The sequence below is a fragment of the Copadichromis virginalis genome, linkage group LG2 (genome assembly GCF_057382275.1).
Source record: "Copadichromis virginalis isolate Kocher_CV1m ecotype Utaka linkage group LG2, C_Virginalis_male_GT1.1, whole genome shotgun sequence".
Lineage (NCBI taxonomy): Eukaryota > Metazoa > Chordata > Actinopteri > Cichliformes > Cichlidae > Copadichromis > Copadichromis virginalis.
The window spans coordinates 38046602-38055593 of record NC_140619.1 but is presented as its reverse complement, the minus strand read 5'-3'; positions in this window follow the sequence as shown (position 1 = coordinate 38055593).

Genomic DNA, 8992 nt, shown 5'->3' with positions numbered 1-8992 from the left:
CCTCAGTGTTATAACTAAGGACCCCTTGTTTCAAAGAAACTCAAATTTTACCCACAACATTAGCTGAGCTGGTTGTTCATGTTAGTGCCTTGGTGAGTGCTTTAACTGCACTAACTCATGTCTTCCATCTTCCTGTTTGTAACCTGCAAATCAATGTCAATATGTCTTGTTGAAGGATAGCTCCTAAATGCATCATGTTGACAGAAATGGTGCTGCCAGACTCACTACAATGGGTGACGTGCTCAACCAAATTGTGTCACATTTACTTTAAAGTGCAAGTAAATGTGTTTTCATGCACGCTCCAGTGTCATAAGACACTGCTGTAGTTGGACTATAATGAAACAATTTCAGACAGAGCTGTGCCGAAGGACATCCAAGGCAAGGATGTCTCGTTTTGTTAAATGCCTGTTGCCTCAGCCTCTCTCTTCTCATGTCCTTCACTTGCATCATTGGCAGGAGGCACGAAGATGCAAATAGGGTATCCAAGGAGAGCAATCAGAGGTGTAAAAAAACTGAGGAGAGATACTGTCACCGTATTTGTTTGCGCTCGTGTATCTGCACCTGCTGATTATATTATCCAAATCGCATGCTCTTCCTTCTCAGGCTTCTTATGAATCCAATCATCTTAATTTTCAAAGACTGCTTTTCAAATTTTGTAGTAACTTTGCAGAAGCTTTAATGAAACGAGATGTATGTGTTTAATTAGTTATCACTTTTTTTTCTTTTTTTTGAGCCACCTCTCTTCTTTACATTTTGCTTTATGCTGTGTGTGTGTGTGTGTGTGTGTGTGTGTGTGTGTGTGTGTGTGTGTGTGTGTGTGGCTCAGGAGGAAGGAATGCATGTTAAGAATGACTCAAAAGGTTCATGAGGTTCAGCGCTAACAGACTAAAATGCAACCATGCATCCTTCACTGAACTTATGTATTATAGACAGAGTTCAATAAAGGTCAGGTTTAAAAGGCCTCCTTCAGCTGTCTAAGTGCAGCCATAACATGGATGCGGAATCAAAACTCAGACAGCACTTAGCAGTCAACTTGGACTGACCTGAGAGTTCCTCTTCATAAATGGTTAAAGGCTGATACAGACAGAAATGGTAGGAGTGGCGTTATTGGAAATGAGCTGGCAGCGTGCTTCAAACAGACTTGTTTCTTTCTATCCGATAAAACGTCTCCTTCTGAAGGTAGATCATGCTAAATTCCTAACAGAGAAGTTGCCACACATTTTCTTATGAGCATGAAGAGTTTTGCTTCAGCTGAGTTACATATCATGTTGTGGTGTGTAGTAACTTTTACTGAAAATTACTTCACCAAAGAGGGCCAGAGGTTGTAGAGTTGCCATCGAGATATTGACCATTCACTGACAATGATCAGTGATGGACGTATTATAAAATTCTTCGCTATAAGTAAAATTGTGTATCATAAGCAGTGAGCTTTTGTCTCTCTGTCGCCCAGAATCCACTAAAACTTTTTCTCTGTGGAAAAATTACCTGTCGTCTCCCAGCTGGTCCACCTCCTACCTGCTTGTTCATACTCAACCATTGCTCTCCACCCAAGGAACCTTGAAAAGTCTATCTCTGCACAGCTTTAGCCTTGGATCTCTCAAATAAGCATCAAATCCTCCTGCTGCCTGGCAGACAAGTCCTCCCAATCTGTGAAACTGAGTGTGTTTCTCTAACTGCAAGTTCTAGTTGTTGTCGTCTGAAAATACTTGCCAAAAAACTAGAAAGCTGTCCATCTCTGGTTAAGAGTCCAAAAATCAGAATTGCCTCATTTAGCTATGATACATTTTTATGATATTCCATCCTCTTTGAATTATACAATATATATCAGACAAGATTTTCAACTTACCCTGCTTTTCAGGCATGTCCTACGAGCACGAGCCCCAAAAGCAGGCCACGTACACACTGGTGTCTTGGGCCTGGGTAATTTAAACCTATATTAAGGTGTGTGTTAGCTTTGTAGCTTAGCATAAAATGATATTTTTTGCATACATTTTTTTTACCCTCATGCTTCTATGCTTTATATTGCCCATTTATGTCTATAAAATGTATAGTGTTTTCTTTAATGGTATTAACAAAATAGAAAAATAAAAAAATCATATGTGGTAATCTCCATTGACAATACACAAACAAGTTAAACTCACGACTATTTTCCTTAATCCTGTCCTTGTACTTTATGATACATTATATAGCTGGCATATAAAGAATGCAGTATTTGCATATATACTACAAAAAGCACTGACTTTCACTGGTTTATTGTATCTATGAAAGATGGAGGCAAAAAATGGATTTTGAACAGCAGGGGAAATGTGTCCCCTGCCTTACATCTCTGCATATATTGCAGCAGGTTACAGTGGCTGACTCAGCTGTAATGAGACATTAATGAAGATGTTGGGTAATTTGGGCCGGCAATAGAAACTGGCAGGGAAAATAAAGAGAGGGAGGAGGAAGGATAAGGCAAAGGTAGGAAAGCACCAGCTGTTTTTCCAGACTCTCCACGAGGGGAGTCACAGCTGTCCTCTTCCTCTCAACTCTCCTCCGTCTCCCTAACCTTTTCCTCAATTTTTCCTCTACACACCACCCTTCAGAAACCACTTCAGCAAAATGACTTTAATGAAGATGCATTACTGCACTAAAGCCTAATCCATTGTTGCCACACAGATTGAGTCCTCCACGCATACACCTCTCGCTCTCATAGTGTGGGCACAAGAGTTTCCTTTCACCTCCATCATGTTGGACAGCTACCCATTTCAGCTGCAAAGTTTTTGATAGTCTTGCAAAACATAAAAAGCAACGTCTGCAAAGGCTGGCTGAGTGTAAGAGGAGTAAATGGAAAAGATTGCATTCGATAGGTAAAACGTGGTTGCCAGAGCTAGCTGCAACTTTAACCTTAAATGCAGAATAACAGATATTTTGATTATGCATGTGTGGATCAGTGGTGGGTGGTGACTTTTACTGAAAAACAAGCAGAGATGATGGCCCCAACTCCTATCCTCCTACCTGGTTGCAGACAGGGAGCAAAAGTGTAATTTTTAAAACTGAATGCAGGGATGTCAGTGCAAAAGACTTAAGAGCTCTGAATTTCTAATGACAGTGGATAATAATAAACAGATGGATACACACATGGATGCTTCATTAGTTCTAAAATATTCTTTGTACTTTCAAAGTAATTTTGATGAAGTCTGGGCGCATTTAAGAGTGAGATGGTATGTCCTCTTAAGGACATATCAATGACATTTGTCGTTTTGTTCTCGTGGAGCACATTAAAGAAATAAAGAAAAGGAAAGTGGTAGAAACTAAGCAAGTTTCATCATTAGAATCTTTACTATTATTCAAAAGAATATTGGAGAAACAAAGATATCGGCCAAAACTCTCCTGATTCAGTTTCAAAAATCAGAATCAGAATCAGAATCAGAATACTTTATTAATCCCGAGGGAAATTAGGGGTTACAGCAGGCAGCACGCTAATGGCGCATGCGCACTCACAAAGGAACCTTCTGACCAACTTTACACAAACATCACATTGGGCAGACATGTCAGAAGGTAGGCTGATAGGAAAAAAACAACGAAAATACACTACATGAGGTAAGAGGAGGAGAAAAAAAAACTCCACTCAGACTGAGCTCCTAGTGGGAGAACAGTTTGATAACAGAAAAAACACCTCAGCACAAAAGCACATGACTATCAATACACCATAGAAACACGAGACAAGCAACAGGGTGGGTAAAGGGTAAGAGAGAGCCGGCGTAGACAGCGCATCCGGTCCTGCAGCATCTGTGCTGGTCCAGTTGACTGCTATCATCCCCGGTAGGGCACAAGCATCGAAGGCGTTGGAAAGGGAGGGGGATGTCAAGCTGTCAAGTCATCAACTCCTAAACCGTTTGTCTGCAGCTGCAACAAGAAAAGGTCTCCAGTCAACAGTGAGATTGTGCAGTAGATGTTTTCTGTTTGTGGTTATGATTCTTGCTTATGTTTATGCATCTTTATTATAAATATCGCTGTCTCTTTTTGGACACAACGTCAATACATTTCCCTTTCCCCGAGTAATTTTAGTGGTCACAAAGTCTTGATATGAAAATCAAAGCTTTATTTTTATTACTAATTATTAAGAGGGATATTACAGCTTCTTCTTAGCTCTTCTTAGCTATTTTTTAAAATATATTTCACAGATGTTACCTGACGTTCCCTGTTAAATAGAAATAAGCTTCACCACAGTTTTCCCAAACATCTTAGATTTTTTTGGGGGAGGCTGACATAATGGTACTTTTAAGACAGAAACAAAATTATTTCACAAAAACTATAAAACCACCAGGGTCAAATTTAAGCCCCGCTTTGGTAATAGTTAAATGTGAATCCATTTTGCTGAAAAACGGCCTGCAGTCAGTCACACACACCTTAAACCAATAAAGCTCATTTTTCTTCGGTAAATCTCTCAAGTGCATCCAGAGTTAATGGCCTTCTTCACCAGGAGTTTTTTACGTGGTTGTCATGATTTCTTCCACCTTGATGATATTCCTAATTCCAGACATCGCCACTGTCTTCTTTGGGACGTATACCTATCCCTTTCTTCTCCTAACAAAATCTCTTTGGTTAAAGAGTTCCAAAGGACTTGCATCTAGTATGCATAATCTTTCTCCATACTTTAATCTGGCTTTAAGGTGTCTCTTTTTTTTTTTTTTTGGTCCACAACCTCGTACTCTACTCCTGTTCAGGGTCCAAGTGACTGTTTTCTGACTTGTCTAGACATTCACTAGTGCCTTGGCAGTTGTTCTCAGACACATCTTTAGACACATCACTCGCAAATTTTCTTCAGATAGTCTTTGAAATCTTTCTACTTCTGCCAGATTTGTCCTGGCAGAAGTAGGACAGAGAGTACTGTGTGGCTCTCTTAAAATTGGCACGATGCTTTCTGAAGTGACAGCTCAAACCCTTTTTTTTATAGAAGTTTTTATACCTGCAAATTGGAAGAGAACCCTTTATTTTTAACTTGATTTTATGTGCTTTGGGCATATCCCTACACAGCAGTGGTTTGTTCTATGGATCAATGAAACAGTCCGTTTTTCAGGGGGCTAATTATATTGACCCTTTAAAAAACGTCAGTATAATATAATTCTGTTTCTGTTTATATGAATTCTTTCTAAAACAAACTAGTATGTTTACACAAGCTATGTTGAAAATTCTCATTTAAAAAAGGACTTACATTTCATAGATGGACTTATCTTTTGTTTTTCTTTCACTGTAACGATATTAGGGATGTTTGCTATCACTGACATCATACAGACCCAACAGTAAAATAAACTTTATGCACAGAGACTAACACTCTTGCCTCACAGCAAGAAGCAAGACGGTTCTGAGTTTGACTTCACCTTGTGGGGGCCTTTTTGTGTGGAGTTTGCGTGTTCTTCTCCTGTATTTGTGCACTCTCTCCAGGTACACCAGCTGCCTCCCACTGTCCAAAAATATGCAATTAGTGGGGATAGGTTAATTGATGATTCTGAATTGCCCATAGGTATGAATCTGTGTTATATGTCTGTCTGTGCTAACTCTGCTCCAGATTATCTACCTGTCCAGGGTATACCTACCTCTTGGCCTATGGTACCTGGGCTAGGTTCCAGCCCCTCTGTGACTGTGATAAGAATAAACACAAGAGAATGGATGAATGGATAAAATATGGACAAGTGGGATAGCTATAGAACTATTTAATAAATAAACAAGGTGGAGTGTGTCACTATGAAGACACCCAAAGAGTCAGCAGAGGATATTTATATTGCTCAAATTTCAAAAATGTCATTTTGGTCTGACTTAAGAACTGCCAGTGATGCTCTTTAATTGTTCTTGACTTCTCATACAGTGTATGAAGTGCTCTATAAAGTTAATAGGGAACAGTAATGACATCTTGTGATTTAGACAGAGTTGAGCTCTTAGTAATTCAGTTTATTATTCAGATTTAATGATTGTCCTTCAACAGTATGAATGCTCAATAAATGTAACACTCCTTGTGACAATTTGCAAATTAATGCAGATTTGTTAAAAGGGTATTTGTGAAGGCAATTTGAGAGACTAATTTCTCACAGGAAGAGCAGTCAAAATACTATTTCTGACTGGCAGACAATACTAGCTCTTCTAAATTAAATGCCTCATTAGGGGGAATTCAGCGCTTTTAAGTGGAGTCCATGAATTAACACTCAGTTCAGCTGTGATGTGATGCCATTGAAATGCATTTTCTAGACATACTAGTTTCAAGTAAAATCGCCCCTACCTCAAATAAAATAAATAAATAACATTACAGTATTTTATTCAAAAAGGCGACTGTGCTCCTATTTCAGTATTTTGAGGTGTTTATGCTTGCCTCTTCTTAGAGCAATGTGGAAAACATAAATCACTGTCCTGTGTGTGAAGGTTTAGGGGTTTTTGTATAAATTATTTATAACATTGTTGACTGTATTTGTATAATTGCATTGTATCTGTGGCACTTGTATTTGCAGGGCATAAACACTGAGTCACATTTTTCACTGGGGTTGTGAACTATAGTTTAGGAGACTCTGCCTGAAAGGGATTATTGGGATGTTGACGTGTTTACAATTTTTTATTTTAAGTAAGCCAAGTTATACAGAGGGATCAGCATGCAGAAACATTATCTTCTTCTAAACCCTGTTGTTGTAAACTTGGCACATTTGATATGCGGCGAAGCGCACACACACACACACGCTAAATGCTTTCATATTTTCAGCTGCTGACCCAGCGTGACCTGAAGAAACAGGCGCTAGTGCGTGCATCGCAACTCCATGATCACAGACTGAGCGATACAGGCTATATACTGTCATTATGTATAAATAATTCAACTTACTAGGAAATACTATTTTTCACATTCTGGGTGTCAGATGAGATAATACTTTCCAGTAACTATGAAGCTCTAAGCAGCAGGAAGTTAACTTAGCTTCAAGTGAAAATAGGGGAAAGAAAGTCTGTCTTTGTTTCGAGGCAAGTGAAACCACCTACAAATGCTAAAAGTGCACACTAATTAACATATAACTCATAGTTTTGCCCACTATTATCCCAGGGTATATCTCTACAAAGACTGAAGGCTGCAGGGAAACAATACACATCCCAAGGCAGGCAAATAGCTCTACGGTAAGCTGGTAGGTGATATATTTATTGTACCTTTGGATGGAGCCAGGTTGTTTCTTCCTGCTTTGCTAAGCTAAGCCAGCCACCTGATACATATATAAATGTATGCTTAATGTACAGACATAAGAGAATAATAATTATTATCACCATCTGCATAGTGTAGGAGTTTAGAAATTTGATATATAGATATCAAACAAGTGGAACTACTTGATGTGGTAACCCAGCAGCCCAAAGTACCTTACACCAGCTACATCATTACAGATAGCTATGCACAATTTCACACCCATACAACTCTGTATTCTGCATATGCTCAGCAAATCAGAACCTCATCAAATCTATGGGGGCTGGATGAGAACTACTACCTTTTTAGTGACTCATGGAACTGCAGGGTACTCCTTAAAGTGGTCACTACTTATACAGTAAACATCCTGAGCTTCAGCTGCACTTTGAGGATGACTTACCCCACCCACAGGCATACGCAGGTATAAAAACACTCAGAAAATCCTCCTCTGGACACATTTGGTATTTTCAAACCTTTACTTAGCAGGAAAATGATTTAACAGCACATCCTTAATTATAAGTGCCAGAGGGAGTAAACGCAGAGGAGGGAGGGCTCCAGACATTTTAAACACTGACAGTGGGAGATACCTATTGTGGTGAGTGTAAGAGTCCACTGCTGATGCTCAGTGACTTGCTCAGAGGCACTTGGAGAGCAGCAGAGGGGGAGAAAATGCTGTTACTCATCGCTTCTCCTACACGTATTTTTCAGTCTGTAAGTTCAGGCCAACAATGGGGGAAAAAAGATTCTGTAACCTTTAGCCAGTGCTTGCTCCCACCTCTACACATGTAGGCAGCTATATCTTACTCGGACTATTGAAAATTCAAAGAGACAAAACTATATTGCTCTAAAGCTGTATTGAATGTTTCTAAGGGTTAGAGAAGAGAAAGGACCACATCTGCACAATAAAATGTTGAAACTTTGTAATCTGGTATGAACTATTGTCCAGTCCTGTATTTTGTATTTGTATCTTTATTTATTTCAGACATAATAAAACAAACAAAAAAAACCAATATATACTCGTCTACATGTATTTTCATTTACGAATATGAATATATGTGTAGATATACACACACACACGTATTTGTACAGACAAACAAGAAAAATATAATAAAATAAAACACATTCGTCTAACATGAGATAACAGTTGTCTGGTCTGAAAAGGAGTAGGAAGAAGTATGCACATACTTATTAACTCCTACCCCTGCTCAACATCTTATTAATCCCACATATTTACCTAATTCTCCTCATCACATATTCCACACAATACACAAGAAAACTTATATCAACAAGGCTGGCACGATATTTATAATTTAAATACGAGTTGACATATTTATACATACAATGGGTGATTGTCTTTTTCAATATCATATCCTTCCAAGAGTAATTTTCGAAGTGTCTTTATGAACTTGCCAATTGTCGTCAAATTAGTTGGGTCTGACACTCTAACATAGTCATGGAGTGACTATGTTAGAGTCCCTGGCCATGGTTATAAAGACAGAAGCATAAGATGAATAAAAAAGTCTTAATTTTCTTTCCCTGCTGCCCAGTAAAGTAGAAGAATTGGTAAATGAAAATGTCTGAGGTCAAAACCTGAATTACATTTTAAGCTTCTGAGATCTGATTCTTTTTTTATGACCACATCCCTGTATCTCATTGACATGAGTGCTTCATAATCTCAACCCTCATTTCAGTTCTGCTGTTTGTCACAAAGGAAAGGTACAACTGGCTCTACACTGAATTTTACAGCATGTCATCTATAGTCCTCATGATGTGGTTATTTGTTTAACTTGCACTCAAGTTCAACAG